The sequence below is a fragment of the Saccopteryx leptura genome, chromosome X, assembly GCF_036850995.1.
Source record: "Saccopteryx leptura isolate mSacLep1 chromosome X, mSacLep1_pri_phased_curated, whole genome shotgun sequence".
Taxonomy (NCBI): domain Eukaryota; kingdom Metazoa; phylum Chordata; class Mammalia; order Chiroptera; family Emballonuridae; genus Saccopteryx; species Saccopteryx leptura.
In genome coordinates, this window is record NC_089516.1 from 51,843,304 (window position 1) to 51,859,420 (window position 16,117).

The 16,117-nt window shown below is 37.0% G+C and overlaps 1 protein-coding gene across 10 annotated transcripts in view; it reads left to right on the forward strand.

The window, feature by feature from the left end:
* CASK (calcium/calmodulin dependent serine protein kinase) overlaps positions 1 to 16,117 on the forward strand; it is a 516,731-nt gene that overhangs the window by 36,581 nt on the left and 464,033 nt on the right. The gene's annotated exons all lie outside the window — the stretch shown is intronic.

The window sequence follows — 16,117 nt, forward strand, 5'->3', positions numbered from 1 at the left end:
AAGAGAGAGCTTTCTCTTTTATAAGGGCACTAATCCCATTCATGAGGGCTCTACCCTCTAGACCTAATTATCTCTCCAAGGTTCCATCTCCAAATATCACATTGGGGATTAGGGCTCAACATACGAATTTTAGGGGGACATAAACATTCTGTCTATAGTGCTCTGATTTCTCTTCCACCTGGCTGATCTTGAAGATCATGCAGTATTTTATTTTTATCTTTTTCTACAACTTTTATTTCTCTACCATTTTCCTCAGAAGGTACTACTTCCAGTTTAGTAAAATCTAGTAGAGTTTATTAAGTAGCAGTGTACAGATCACTTTGTACAGGAGAATATACAATGTATTTTAAATCTTCTGTTTTTGCTTCTACAGTTCTCTAAATCAGTGTTTTTCAACTCTTTCATGGATCAGTGCGAAATTTCTGGCGGACCAGCACCAGTCACTGGTGTATGAAAAACACTGCTATAAATCATCTCAGTTGGTGCCCATTGTGTATAGCAACAGAGAAAGATCTTAATATCACAGCTTCTAGCATGTCTCCTGATAATCGGTATATGTGCCTAGTGTTAAAAGCATGCTAAAGCATTCCTGTTAACGCAGATTGCTGTTTAGAAAGTTACTGAGCTTTTATCCACATTATCCCAGTAGGAGGGTGGATTACACAACACGATATATCTAGTAATTTTGTCTATGGCAAGTAGCTGTGGGGTTTTTTTTGTTTTTGTTTTTGGGCAGACAGACAGAGTCAGAGAGAGTGACAGATAGGGACAGACAGACAGGAAGGGAGAGAGAGGAGAAACATCAGTTCTTCATTGTGGTTCCTTAGTTGTTCATTGATTGATTTCTCATATGTGCCTTGAAGGAGGGGCTACAGCAGACCGAGTGACCCCTTGCTCGAGCCAGTGACCTTCAGGTCAAGCTGGTGAGCCTTGCTCAAACTAGATGAGCCCGTGCTCAAGCTGGCGACCTCGAGGTTTCAAACCTGGGTCCTCCACGTCCCTGTCCAATGCTCTATTCACTGTGCCACCGCCTGGTCAGGCAGTAGCTGTGTTTTTGAAAGAAGCTTTTATCTTCTCATCTAGCCAGAATGTTTCGATTCTTAACTTGAAATTCCGTAACTCTGCTTTGCATGCCTTTATTTGTTCATTTTTAAAACTAAGATCCTTTAATGTGGATAAAAGGGTTGCACTGTTGGTGAGATTTTAATTTGGTGCAGCCACTGTAAAAAATATATAGTATAGAGGTTCTTGAAAAGATAAAAAATGGGACCATGGTTATGACCCAGCAATTCCACTTCTGGGTATTTATCCAAAAGAAATTAAAACACTAATTAATTGCAGCATTATTTGCAACCATTGTAAGTATAATTGCCTAGATGTGAAAGAAACCTAGGTGTCCACTGATAGATGAGTGGATCAAGTTATGATGTAGAGCCTGACCAGGTGGGGCGCAGTGAGTAGAGCGTCAGATTGGGACACGGAGGACCCAGATTCGAAACCTCGTGGTTGTCGGCTTGAGCATGGGCTCTTCTGATTTGAGCAATGCTCACCAGCTTGAGCCCAAGGTAACTGGCTTGAGCAAGGGGTCACTGGCTCTGCTGTAGCCCCCTGGTCAAGGCACATATGAGGAAGTAATCAATAAAAAACTAAGGTGCCGCAGCAAAGAATTGATGCTTCTCATCTCTCTTCTTTCCTGTTTGTCTGCCCCTATCTGTCTTCCTCTCTGTCTCTGTCACACACACACACACACACACACACACACACATACACACACACAGAAGATGTAATGTAGATGTATACACACACACATATACATCCAGGGGAATATTACTCAACCATAAAAAGGAATGTAGTCTTGCCATTTACAGTAACATGGGTGGACCTAAATGGTATTATGCTGAGTGAAATGAGTCAGAGAAAAGACAACTACCATATCATTTCACTTACATATACAATCTTTTTAGAATTTTTTTTATTTTATTTATTCATTTTTAGAGAATTATTCATTAGAGAGAGAGAGAGAGAAGGGGGGAGGAGCTGGAAGCATCAACTCCTGTATGTGCCTCGACCAGGCAAGCCCAGGGTTTCAAACCGGTGACCTCAGCATTCCAGGTTGACACTTTATCCACTGCGCCACCACAAGTCAGGCTATATATAAAATCTTTAAAAAAAAATGAACAAACAGAACAGAAGCAGACTCGTAGATACAGAAACAAATTCATAGTTGCAGGGGTAGGGGCTGGATGAAAAGGTGAAGAGGAATAAGAGGAACAAAGTTCCAGTTATAAAATAAATAAGCCACATGGATATAGTGTATAACAGGGAATATAGTCAATACTATAATTTCCATACTGATAGATGGCTAATAGACTTATTGTTGTACACCTGAAACTAATACAATATGGTATGCCAACTATACACTCTACTTTAATTCTAAAAAATTTAGAATAAGTTTTTAATCTAAAAACTAAGGTCCTTTATAATATTTAGACACATTAATTTACAGCACTTGGAGGAGAATGATCAATTGTGCTAGTCACATATGCCTTTTATTTTCTATGCTGGGGATCTGTTATATTTTTATATTTGGTGTATAAGTGATCTGAGCAAGCTTGACCTTAAAAATGTCTTTATAACTTGCTTTACATTGTTGGTGTTTGCTTTGTGATGTCTGCTCAGTTTCCAAGCTTCTATAAGTTACATTTTTAGCCTTTCCAAGAGGTTCTAAGTGGTTTCGAAGTCTCAAAAATGAAATTAAAGTAAGTACTGGAAAAACTTTAATGAACTTAAGCTGGGAATATGTATGTAGATCCTCTTTTAAAGGCCACTGATGCCTGACCTGTGGTGGCGCAGTGGATAAAAGCGTCGACCTGGAATACTGAGGTCGCGGGTTCAAAACCCTGGGCTTGCCCAGTCAAGGCACATATGGGAGTTGAAGCTTCCTGCTTCCTCCCCTCCCTCCCTCTCTCTCTCTCTCTCTCTCTCTCTCTCTCTCTCTCTCTCCCTCTCCCCCCCCCCGAAAATGAATAAAAGAAAAGAACAAAAATAAATAAAGGCCACTGACTAGTTTGAGATATTAATGAGTACATTTTGTATATTACTAAAGCTTCTCTAAACATTGAAACTTCAATTACATTTTTATCCTGGGTACTAAGACTTAAATCTCAGGGGTTACTTCACAGCTGTCACTGAGGGTAGGGGCTGTAGGTTATTCACTATTTTAATAGTGACGAGTCATTATATTTGGTAGTCTATCAAATATTTGCTGATTTACTTTCGATAAGTTATTTTTACCTTATTATAAATTTTATTCTATGATCAGAAGAGATTTCTCCCTTTTGTTTGATAAACTTCCCCTCACACATAATGAAACTACATTCCTTTTTTCTTTTAAAAAGATTTACCCGACAGAATAAAAACTGAATTCTTTCATGAATGCCAGTGTTATTTATGTCCAGTAGAATTAAAGCTGTGGAAATAAATGTTTAGGATACATCCCTGATCTTTTTGTGCTTTTACCACCCCAGTCCATTATTTTTTTGGTGTAAAATCAGAAGAATGAACGTTTTCTTAGCATTTTTTATACTGCTACATAGGACAACATAACCATGTTCTGAAAGTGAATTTAAATTTAGATATTGAGTATTTCTAATGGCAAATTATGCTAGTTGTGAAGAATTAATTACATATTGTAGATTTAATTTGCATGTTCATAGTAATTTATGGTTGTGGGTTTTTTTTCCATACTCACTTTGTATATGATCTTCACACCAACCCTATGAGGTAACTAAGTTTTCCTATTTTTTCCATCTCACAAAATGAAGGAACAAATTTTTAAAGAAAATATGACTTGTCTGGTGTTATAGAATTAGATTATATAATTTGATCTGAGTTACTTGACAAGTATAGAAATCTTGACACCTTTTTTCCATTATAAGGTCTGTAATTTTGTCTTGGAATCCTAGAACTCTAGAGCTGGGAGAAACTGAAGTTGATAAAGTAAAAAATAAATTCTGTATTGGGTGCGAGGTCAATAGATCACTCGAAACTTGGAGTTGAAACAGTTTTGTAGGTATACTCCCAACTTATTGAGAGAGAGTGCCCTGGCTGATTAACCATGCCTGTAGTGGATGGACATGGGGAAACATATGGATACCAAATATGTGATACTCAGGCTAAGTGAACCTAGGGTACTGGATATATTTTTTACTAACACAACTTGGGTTAATTCCTCAGTGAATTATCGGATTCTATGTGTATCAGTTGAAGAATTGAATTTTGCTACATGGAACAGAAAACCCAAAGAATAGTGTCCTAAAGTTGAGCTTCTTTTTTCTTTTTTTTTTTTCTTCTTTTTCTTTTCTTTTTTTTTTTTCTTCTTTTTTTTTTTAGCTTATTTTTCAATCACAAAATGAGAATTCCAAAGTTAAGCATTCTTGGACTGGTAAGGTATCTCCAAGATATCATTAAGGGCCTAGGTGCCTTCTGGCCTTGTTCACAGGCATCCTTAGTGTATACTCATAGTTACGAGGTAGCGAGGTAGCTCCTGGGTCATCCCAATCTGTATTCTAGGCAGTCTGGAAGACAAGTGAGCAACAAAATGGTGCCTGCCAGATGAGTAAGATGTCATCAAAAAACTTTCCTGTAAACCACATCCACTGAGGTCTGCTTTTATATTATTGACCAAATTATTTCACATATTTATCTGCCACAAAGATAGGACATGCATTTTGATTGGAGCACAACAACTTTGGGTTTCTGGTTGTGAGATAGAAGGGGAGAATGGATATTAGGGGAGTGGTTAACAATATTTGCCACAGTATACCTTAGCTATCCAATTCTTATTCAGTCTTCTTCTCATATAAGGAATATGCTCACAGCCTCCTCAGTGGAAACAGCTTTTCCAGTTACTGTATTCAGTTTATAAGTTCTCCATTTCTTGGTGATGTACAGTTTTCCCCATTAGGCATGGCTTCTTGTAGTCTGGTGTTCCACAAATTGCCTCCTCTTCCATTTTTATAGGTAGAAAAAAAATAGAGTAACTATACTGAAAGTTCCCATCCCTCCCCTAAAAAGGTGGGGAATGTGAAAGATACCAGCGATCAAATCCTACTCGACAGGGAGAACAAGGACTCCCTGTTCTGGCAAAAGAGAAAGTTCCTTGAATGGCCTACCTGGCAGTCCCTGGTTCTGCTCTCTAGATAGATTTCTCATGCCTGGGAAATATAATTTTGAGGGGAGCCCTGGCATTCTTGAAGAGCTCTGTGATTACTCTACCTACAGGTCAGAAACTATAGTGGAAACTGTCACCACTGAATTGAAAAACCTAAATGCTATGCAGTAAGAGTAATTTGATCCTGGGGTAGCAGAAACCAAATAGTACTCAGTTACCAAAGGGTAGGTACATATTGTTTACTTAATGGACAGCAGGATCAAAAAAGCAATTGCAGTACTCTGAGTAATGCAGAAGGATCTTTTTGAAGAAGAGGCACCCAACTGTTCTCTAGAGAATCTTTTTGTGTGTGTCCAATATTCTCAAAAGCTCCATCTGAACTACTCATTGTGGAGCATAGTTTTCTTGGGGAATGCACAGCTTTCACAGCTAATGTTCTGTCGATAAGGGTTTGGGGCCATGAATCATTTTATTTTATTTCATTTTTTATATTTTTTAAGTACAAGGAAGAGAGATAGTGAGACAGACTCTTGCATGCGCCCCAACTGGGATCCACCCAGCAACCCCTGTTGGGGGTGGATGCTCGAATCAACTGAGCCACTTTTAGCGCCCGAGGCTTACACACTTGGAGCAGCCAAGCTATCCTCAGCACCTGAGGCTGACATTCGAACCAATCAAGCCACTGGCTGCAGTTGGGGAAGGTGGGGGAAGGAGGAGAGAAGCAGATTGTCACTTTTCTTGTGTGCCCTGACTGGGAATCAAACCTGGGACATCCATACTCTGGGCTGATGCTCTATCTACTGACCCAACTGGCCAAGGACAACCATGAATTATTTTAGAGACTTAATACTTGCTGGTTGCTGAAGGGCAATCTTGGGCTTTCTATGACATTATTTCCTCAAAAACTTAGAGGTTTTATATTTTTTCCTTTTAATAAGATTCATGATAGAGAAGTCACATCTAGGCATAGATTCTTAGCTTGAAAATTCTTTTGCTTACTGGCCTTTGTGCTCAGCCATTTTTATAAAGCTTTTAAATTAATAGTCACCTGCCTTTAGGTAGGCAATGTCCTTAATCTTATTTAAAAAATTTTTTTTAGATCTTATTTATTCATTTTTCAGAGATGGGGGGAGGAGCAAGAAGCATCAACTCCTATACATGCCTTGACAGGCAAGCCCATGGTTTCGAACCGGGAACCTCAGCGTTCCAGGTCAACGCTTTATCGACTGTGCCACAACAGGGCAGGCTAATCTGATTTTTTCTGTCTGGTTTTCTTCCTTGTCCTGAATAGAACTCTTAAAAACAGTTTGGAGCTGTAGTCTTATCCTGATAAGATAGTTAGTTCTGAGTTATTGCTAATAATTATCTCAGTTTGAGATGAAGAGTCTGTTGGTGTTTACAACCCTGCAAAGCTTCAAATTATGTGACTCTCAGTCAATCTATATTGAAGGCTGCAAGCATAGAATGACTAGCGCTAGTCTGATTTGGTTTCCCATAGGACAAGGCTCATAAGCTGCAAGAAAAAATTTTCATATGCCCATATCCTGAAGTTTTCCTGTATTTCCTTGAACTGTAGCTTCATTTTCCATACAGCATTATTAAATGGTTTGCCACCATCTAACAAGAGTAACCAGCATTAAAAGTCACTAACTTTGAATTGGTTACAGACTGGTGGCATTATTTAAGATTAACTTTCCATGAAGTCTTTCCTTTTCCTTGATATAGTTATATTCCAAGCATATATGGGAACCTTGGGGTACGCTCACTTTTTTAAGGCTTTATTTATTTATTTTAGAGAGGAGAGAGAGAGAAAAGAGAGAGAAGGAGGGAGGAGCAGGAAGCACCAACTCCCATATGTGCCTTGATTAGGCAAGCCCAGGGTTTCGAACTGGCAACCTGAGTGTTCAGGTTGGTGTTTTATCCACTGTACCACTACAGGTCAGGCCTGCATTCACTTTTTATACTCATTAATTGGGAATAATTAGGACTAGGGGGAATGTTTTTTTTTCCCCTAAGGGCAGTAACATTTTGAAAGGACAAGGAAAAAGTATGAGAGAAGAATTATGTGGACATAATTGCCAATAAGAGAGTTAATCAGTGATGAGTAATTAATGAACAAGGACAAATGGGCAATATGTTCTCTGTATGATCCTGTTAAAACAGAATAAACATGTACCAGCCATTTTCTAACTTCAGCTACCAGATGATGTAGTTTACCCAGGGTCTTGAGTTCCTATTCACAGTAAGAGGTACCATGGTTAAGTAGAAAGTGAACTTACTAGTCATTTTAAGTTCTCCAATGTTAGCACTTTTGGGGTAGGAGTCCCAGAAGGAGAGAAAATGAGAAAGGTGCAGAAAGTTTATTTAAAGAAATAATGATAGAAAACTTTCCAAATCATGTGAAGGAAATAACCATCCAGATCCATGATACCCAAAGTATAGGCTGAACATCAAGAGGTCTTTACCAAGACATAATCAAATTGTCAAAAGTCAAAAACAAAGGATTTTTAAAGCAGCAAAAGAAAAATGATTTATTAGATATGTCTTTTCTTCTTTTTTCTTCCCTTTTCCCATAAGGCCCTCAGCAGATTTCTCACCAAAAGCCTTGTAGGCCAGGAGAAAGTGGGATGATATATTTCCAGTGCTGAAAAGAAAAAACTGCCTACCAAGATGATCCAGCTATTCCATTTCTGGTTATTTATCTGAAGAATATGAAAATACTAGTTCAAAAAGATATATGCACCCCATGTTCATTACAGTATTTTTTACAATAGCCAAGATATAAAAAGAACCTCAGTGGCTATCAGTGGATAAATGTATAAAGAATACAAGGTAGATATACCAGTATAGAGATCTATGTTTTGTATGTATATATGTAATGGAATACTTATTCATAAAAATGATGAAATACTGCCAATTGCAACAGCATAGATGGACCTTGAGGATATTATGCTAAGTGACATAAGTCAAGTGGAAAAGAAGAAATACCATATGATTTCACTCATGTGTAATATTAACAAAATTAAAAACAAACCCATAGATACGGACAGCAAATTGGTAGTTTTGACAGGGGAAGGCAGGTGCAGGGGGAGATTAAATAGGTAAAGAGGTCAAATGTATGATGATGGATGGAAACTAAACTTTTGCTTGTGATCATGCAGTAGTATGTACAGATACTAAATTATACTGTTGTACACCTGAAACTTATATAATGTTATTCACCAATGTTACCTCAACAAAAAAAGATCTTATAAATTTAACAAAAATATTTGGTGTATCTTGCAAAGGTCAACTTCATAAATGAAGGAGATATAAAGACTTTCCTAGACAAACAAAAGCTGAGGGAATTTATCACCACTAGACTTGCCTTACAAGAAATGGCAAAGGAATTCTTCAAGATAAAATAAAAGGACACTAATTAACAAGAAAATAAATTAAGGTATAAAACTCACTGGTAAAGGAAATATATACTCAATTTCAGAATATTCTAACTGTATTGTGGTGCATAAACTACTTTTAACTCTAATATAAAAATTAAAAGACAAAAGTATAAGAAACAGCTAGAGCTACAAGAATTTATTAATGGATATATACCTATAGTATAAAAAGGTGTAAATTGTGACACCAGTAACAAAGTGTGAGGAGGGGGTAAAGGAATTTTTGTATGCAATTGAAGTTATTAGCTTCAAGTAGACTGTTAAAACTATAAAATATTTTATTTCAAGCCTCATGGAAATCACAAAGCACAAACATTTAATAAATGCACAAAAGATAAAGGAATCAAAACATACCACTACTATAAAAAAAATCAAATCACAAAGGAAGACAGCAAACAGAAAGAAAAAATACTACAAAATAGTTAGAAAACAATTAACAAAACGGCAATAGAAAATCCTGACCTATCAATTATTTAACAAGTAAATGAATTAAATTCTCCAATTAAAAGACACAAGATTCAATTATATGCTGTCTACTAGAAACTGAATTTAGATTTAAGGACACATAAACTGAAAGTGAAGGAGTGGGAAAACATTCCATGCAAATGTAAACGAAAGAGAACAGGGTGGTTATCTTTATATCAGATAAAAATAAACTGTCACAAAAGGCAAAAGTTGGACATTATGTAATAAAAATTTCAATCCATTAGGAGAATATAATAATTTTAAATATACATGTACCAGAGCACCTAAATTTATAAAGCACGCATTAGCAGAACTGAAGGGAGAAGTGGACAGCAACACAATAATGGCAGGGTACTGCAGTACCCCACTTTAAATAATGGATAGAACATCCAGATAGAAGATTATCCAGGACTTGAATCAATATTGTAAACCAAATGGACCTAACATATATGGAACATTCAACAACAAAATATACATTTTCTTCAAGTACATACAGAACATTCTCCAGCATAGTCCACATACACTGCTCACAAAAATAAGGGGATATTTTATCACTTCATATTCATTTTTGAAATATGCCCTAATTTTTGTGAGCAGTATATTAGGCCACAGAGTAAGTCTTAACAAACTTAAGAAATTAAGATTGTTGGATTTAAGAAGTTGGATGGAAAACATCCCAACCACAATGGTATAAAACTAAAAATCAGTAACAGGTAAATTTGGGAAATTCAAAAATATCTGGAAATTAAACAACACATTCCTAAATACCTGATGGGTAAAAAAGAAATCAAAATGGAAATCAATCCTGACCAGTGGTGGCACAGTGGATAGAGCATCATCAGGTTGGAATGCCAAGGCCACTGGTTGGAAACCAGAGCTCACCAGCTTGAGCCCCTGTCAAGGCACATATGAGAAACAATCAGTGCACGTCTAAGTGGAGCAATGAATTGATTCTCTCTTTCTCCCTTCTTTTCTTTTTCTTTTCCTTCTCCCCCCCAAAAAGAAAAAAATATTGTGAGACAAATGAAAATGTGAACACAGCATACTAAAAGTTACTGGATGCAGCAAAAACAGTTCTAAGAGAGAGGTTCATAGCATCATTCAGCATCACCACTTATCAGGGAGTGCCCACCAAATCCACAGTGAGGTAGCACCTCACACCTGTTAATATGGCTACTATCAAGAATAATGCAAGTGTTGACAAGAATGTGGAGAAAAGAAACCTTTGAACACTGTTGGTGAGAATGCAGATTGAAACAGCCATTTTGGAAAACAGTGTGGAGGTTTCTGAAAAAAATTACAAGTGGAACTACCATATAATCCAGCAATTCCACTTCTGGGTTTATATCCAAAGGATATGAAATCAGTATCTTGATGAGAGAGTTGCACGTCCATGTTCATTGCAACATTATTCATTATAATCAACATGTAGAGACAACATAAATGACCATTGATGAATGAACTGATAAAGATACACATATACACACACATATGCAATGTAATTAATATTCATCCCTTTAAAAAAGAAGGGAATTCTGCTGTTTGTAACAATATGGATTAATCTGGGATACATTATGCTATGTGAAGTAAGCCAAGCACCGAAAGACAAACACTGCTTGATGTCATTTATATGTGGAACCTAAAATAGTCAAATTTATAGAGGCAGAGATTAGAATGGGGATTGGGAGAAATGAGATGTTGCTCAAAGGGTATAAATTTTCAATTGTGCAGAATGAATAAGCTCTAGGGATCTAATGTATAGCGTGGTGACTGTAGTTAATTATACTATGTTGCATACTTGATATTTGCTTAAAGAGTAGATCATAAATATTCTCCCTGGGGGTAAAAATGGTAATGGTAACTATGTGAGTTGATTGAAATCTTAATTTGGTAATTTTACTTTGGTAATTGTTTTACAATGTATATGTATGTGAAATCACATTGTATACTTTTAATATATACAATTTTTATTTATCAATACTACCTTAATAAAGCTGAGGGAAAAAATACAATCTGAGGAAGTAGGTGGTCTCATCCTCATTTTATAGATGTAAGTAAAGAAAGACTCAGAGAGGTTTAAGTCACTTTTTCAGGGTTACCAAACTCTTGGATGGTAAAGCTGAGAACTTAAGGAAGTTTGATTCTATCATCTGAACTGTTCAGTCACCTTCCTATAATTGTACATAGTCCCTACCATTTGTGAATTTATTTAATAGGGGAAGTATTCACAATATATGTAAATCAAACCATCATACTATATGCCTGAAACTTACACTCTGATGTATGTCAGTTATTTTTCAATAAAACTAGAGAAACTAAAAATGGAAGTAATCATGTAAATAATTGAATTATTTCACTTTCTTAGTTTGCCATAGTTACAATTGTTTCATAATGTCTATAAACATAAGTTGCATATGTGAAGCATCTTTGGCATACTAATTAAAAATATCATTTTGAAGCAGTAAATCAAAATGGCCTATCATGGGAACCAAAACAGCATATCAAATGAATCAAAGTAGTATGGAGCTTCTTGAAAACATTCAATTAACAAAATGTATTGAACAGTTACTGTGTTCCAGGTTCTTCTGAACACTAGGGATATAGCTGTGAATAATATAGGTACTCTTTCTGTCATGGAACTTGCAATCTAGAGAGGGAGATAGATGTTAAATAATTCTATGAATAATTTTTAAAAATTTAACTGAATGGTGTGAAGGAAAGCCAAAGGGGTACTATAGCAGAATATAGAAATAGAAAGGGAACCCAGTGAGAATTGGAATGATCTAGTGTCTGAGTAGATATCTTTCTGACTCCACAACACTTTAGCATTTTATCAGTGAGTTTTGTGCGTTTGGATTCATTGTTCTTTCTACTGATATACAACGGTTCTGTGTTTTGTGAGCACTAACGCTGGAAAGAATGCTTAACTTGACCTGAGGGGAATTAAAACAATACTTACATACTTGAGCTAAGTCTTGAAGAATTAATAGAGAGGGTTTGGACAAAAGAGAGGGTATTCTAGGCAGAGGAAATAGTTTGTATGATGGCATTGGGAGCAGATGAGAACCTAATTTTTTTAAGATGATTGTGGTTAGGATAGATGGATGCAATATGTGTCTAGATGGTGTTGAGAGATGATTGGAAAGATAAATACATGTGAAATGTTTATGTGGCCAAATCTGGTTTCTGCAGAATTGTTCTACTGACCTTTCTCATCATTTCAGAGAACCTAAGATGTGGGGAACAGTGTGAGATCCCTCCCCATCACATTTCAATTGTTAGCATTTTAAAGTAAAGTATAAGGGTTGGTTTAAACACTTTAGATAATGAGCTAACTTATAGTTAAAGTCATAATTGTACACAATGCAGTAATTATTTGTAAGGGTTACAGTCAGACTACCAAAGCATGGTTATCAATTAATGAAGTGCATTTGGATCCCCTAGCTAGGATGAGGCTTGTTTGTTGTAGGGATACATATTACCACATGTGTGTAAGATTAAGTTGACATGAAGAGAAAGTTTTTTAAGGGTGGTGTTTTAGGCATATTCTGATGATGTGGCAGAATATTTTATTTGTTGATGATCAAAGGAGAAATGAGAAATTGAATGGAAGGAAATGATTAATAGTGAAAACAACCAGGGCAGTTGGATGTAGAGCAAGCACTAAATACTACCTAGGAATCGCGTGAATTACATTTGGGCCAGCCTCTGCCACTCTGGTCAAATTACTGTATGTTTTGGAATCTGAATCTTTAGTTCTTTTGCTTTTTTGAACTCTTCTACTGAAGTATAACAGAAGAATATGCAAATCGTTAGTGTATGTAGCTTGATGAGCTTTTACAAATTGAATACACTCCTGTATCCAGCACCCACGTCAAGAAACTAGGACATTACTAAAAGCCCTCTTTGTGCTTTCTGCACTTTCATTTTTATCTTTAAAGTAAGAGTAATACTGTCTTCTTTGCTTTTTAGGAGTGTTGTGAAATGAAAAAAAAATGCCTTGATCCCTGTCAGATATCATTGTGCAACTGAAATGAGATGGCTCTAGCATTATGAGTTAGACCTAAGAAAGTGGGAGCATGCCTGACCAAGCAGTGGTGCAGCAGATAGTGTCGGACTGGGATGCGGAGAACCCAGGTTCGAAACCTCAAGATCGCCAGCTTGAGCACAGGCTCATCTGGTTTGAGCAAGGCTCACCAGCTTGAGCCCAAGGTCTTGGCTTGAGCAAGGGGTCACTTGGTCTACTGTAGCTCCCCAGTCAAGGCACATATGAGAAAGCAATCAATGAACAACTAAGGTGCCACAATGAAGAATTGATGCTTCTCATCTCTTTCCCTTCCTGTCTATCTGTCCCTCTCTCTGTCTCTCTCTGTCTCTGTCACAAAAAAGAAAAAAAAAGTGGAAGCAATTTCCAGAGTTGTAAAAAGCTTGCTTACAGCATTATTATTATTATTATTATTATTATTATTATTTTGTATTTTTCTGAAGTTGGAAACGGGGAGGCAGTCAGACAGACTCCTGCATGCGCCCAACCGGGATCCACCCGGCGCCCACCAGGGGGCGATGCTCTGCCCATCTGGGGCGTCACTCTGTTGCAACCAGAGCCATTCTAGCGCCTGAGGCAGAGGCCACAGAGCCATCCTCAGTGCCCAGGCCAACTTTGCTCCAATGCAGCCTTGGCTGCGCGAGGGGAAGAGAGAGACAGAGAGGAAGGAGAGGGGGAGGGGTGGAGAAGCAGATGGGCGCTTCTCCTGTGTGCCCTGGCTGGGAATCGAACCCGGGACTCCTGCACGCCAGGCCGACGCTCTACCACTGAGCCAACCGGCCAGGGCCGCTTGCAGTATTATTAATAAACCTATTAAATTGGGGGCAAGTGAGGAAGTCTGAAAACCACATAGCAGAGGACAAAACAGTTGTCTAAAACTAATCATAAAGACGTAAGCAGAAGCAGAGTATATGTGTTGCCTTAAGTTGGTTCCTACAAGGTGTCTTTCTTGGGATTCAGTAAAGCAACTTGTATATTTCTACATGTTCAAACGATGTGAAACCACTCTCATTATTTGAGAATGCTCAAAGAGTGATAGCTCCCTAAATAAAAGCAAGTTTCCTATTGAAAATATCCACAAGTCTTGAATTCACCAAATGTTTCTGTTTAAGATTTCAAGAGGTCTGATGTTGACATTATATTAATCTGGATGTTAATGAACGTTTTTAAGGCAGGGAATCCTTCTTCATATTCTTAATATTATTAACTGAATAATTGATTTCTTGCTGAGTAATCATAAATGATATTACAGACACATAAATAAAGGTAAACCACTCTTGTAGCCCTGTTTGACAAAAATCAAATTTATTTAGTGTGATAACAGATAAATGATGCTTACCATTTCTGACAAATAGCACTAGCTCTTGTCACTGCTGTAGTAATTCTGCATTTTTCTATTGCCTCCAGATTCTCCATCATCTCCCTCTACAGAGCCTAATTGAATCTATTTTGAAATTTCCAATAGATAATGAACTATGATTTTTTTTTAATTTCAGTAAGGCAATGTCATGTTTTTACGTTTTTCTTTCCTATTTAAATTTATCTTTGTTGAGCTCAAAAGTTTACTAAATTATTAAATTATTTAGTGATTTACTTAGGAGATCCTTACAATAGGCCATACAGACATACCTCAATTTTTTGTGCATTGCTTTATTGCACTTTGCAGAGAGTGTATGTTTTACAAATTGAAGGTTTGTGATAACCCTACAGTGAGCAAGTCTGTTAGCACAATTTTACCAACAGCATCTGCTCGTTTAATGTCTCTGTCACTTTTTGGTGATTCTCACAGTATTTCAGACTTTTTCATTATAATTATATTTGTTAATGATCTTTGATCAGTGATCTTTAATGTTGCTACTGTAATCGTTCTGGAGTGCCATGAACCAGGGACATTCAGGTGGCGGAACTTAATAAATGTGTGTGCTCTGACTGCTTCTTCGATTGCCTGTTTCTCTATATCTCTCCCTGACTTTAGGCCTCCTTATTCCCTGAGACAAAATATTGCAATTAAGTTAATTAATAACCCTACAATGACCTGTAAGTGTTCAACTGAAAGAAAGAGTAAGTCTCTCACTTTAAATCAAAAGCTAGAAATGCTTAGTGAGGAGAGCATGCTGAAAGCTGACACAGACTTAAAGCTAGACCTCTTGCATGGAACAGTTAGTCATGTTTGAATGCAAAGGAAAAGCCATTAAATGAAGTTCAAAGTGCTACTCCATTGAATACATGATTAGAAGGCAAAACAGCTTTATTGCCACAACATTCCTTTAAACCAAAGCCTAATCCAGAGCCAGGCTCTAACTCTCTTCAATTCTATGAAGGCTAAGAGAGGTGAGGAAGCAGCAGAAGAAAAATTTGAAGCTGGCAGAGGTCGGTTCAGGATGTGTAAGGAAAGATGCCATCTCCATACCATAAAAGTGCAAGGTGAGGCAGCAAGTGCTGATAAAGAAGCTGAAGCAGGTTATTCAGATCTAGCTAAGATAATTCATGAAGATAGAGCTACAAAAAAACAACAACACAATTTCAGTGTAGGTTAAACAGCCTTTTATTAGAAGATACTATCTAGAACTTTTATAGCTAATAGGGGAAGTCAATGACTGACTTCAACATTTCAAAGGATAGGCTGACTCTCTTGTTAGGGGCTAATGCAGGTGGTGACTTTAAGTGGAAGTTGATGCTCATTTACCATTCCAGAAATTATAAAGCCCTTAAGAATGACACTAAATTGATTGCCTTTGATCTACAGGAGTGGGCAAAAGTAGGTTTACAGTTGTTTGTATAGGAAAAGATATGCAATTACCTTAGTTTCATTAACTCAAAAGGGTGTCATTCACAACTTTAAACCTACTTTTGCTTATCCGTTTGAATAGAACAACAAAGCCTAAGTGACAGTACATCTGTTTACAACATGGTTTACTGAATATTGTAAGACTACTGTTGAGATCTACTGCTCAGAAGAAAAGATTTCCTTTCAAAATATTACTGTTCATTGACAAT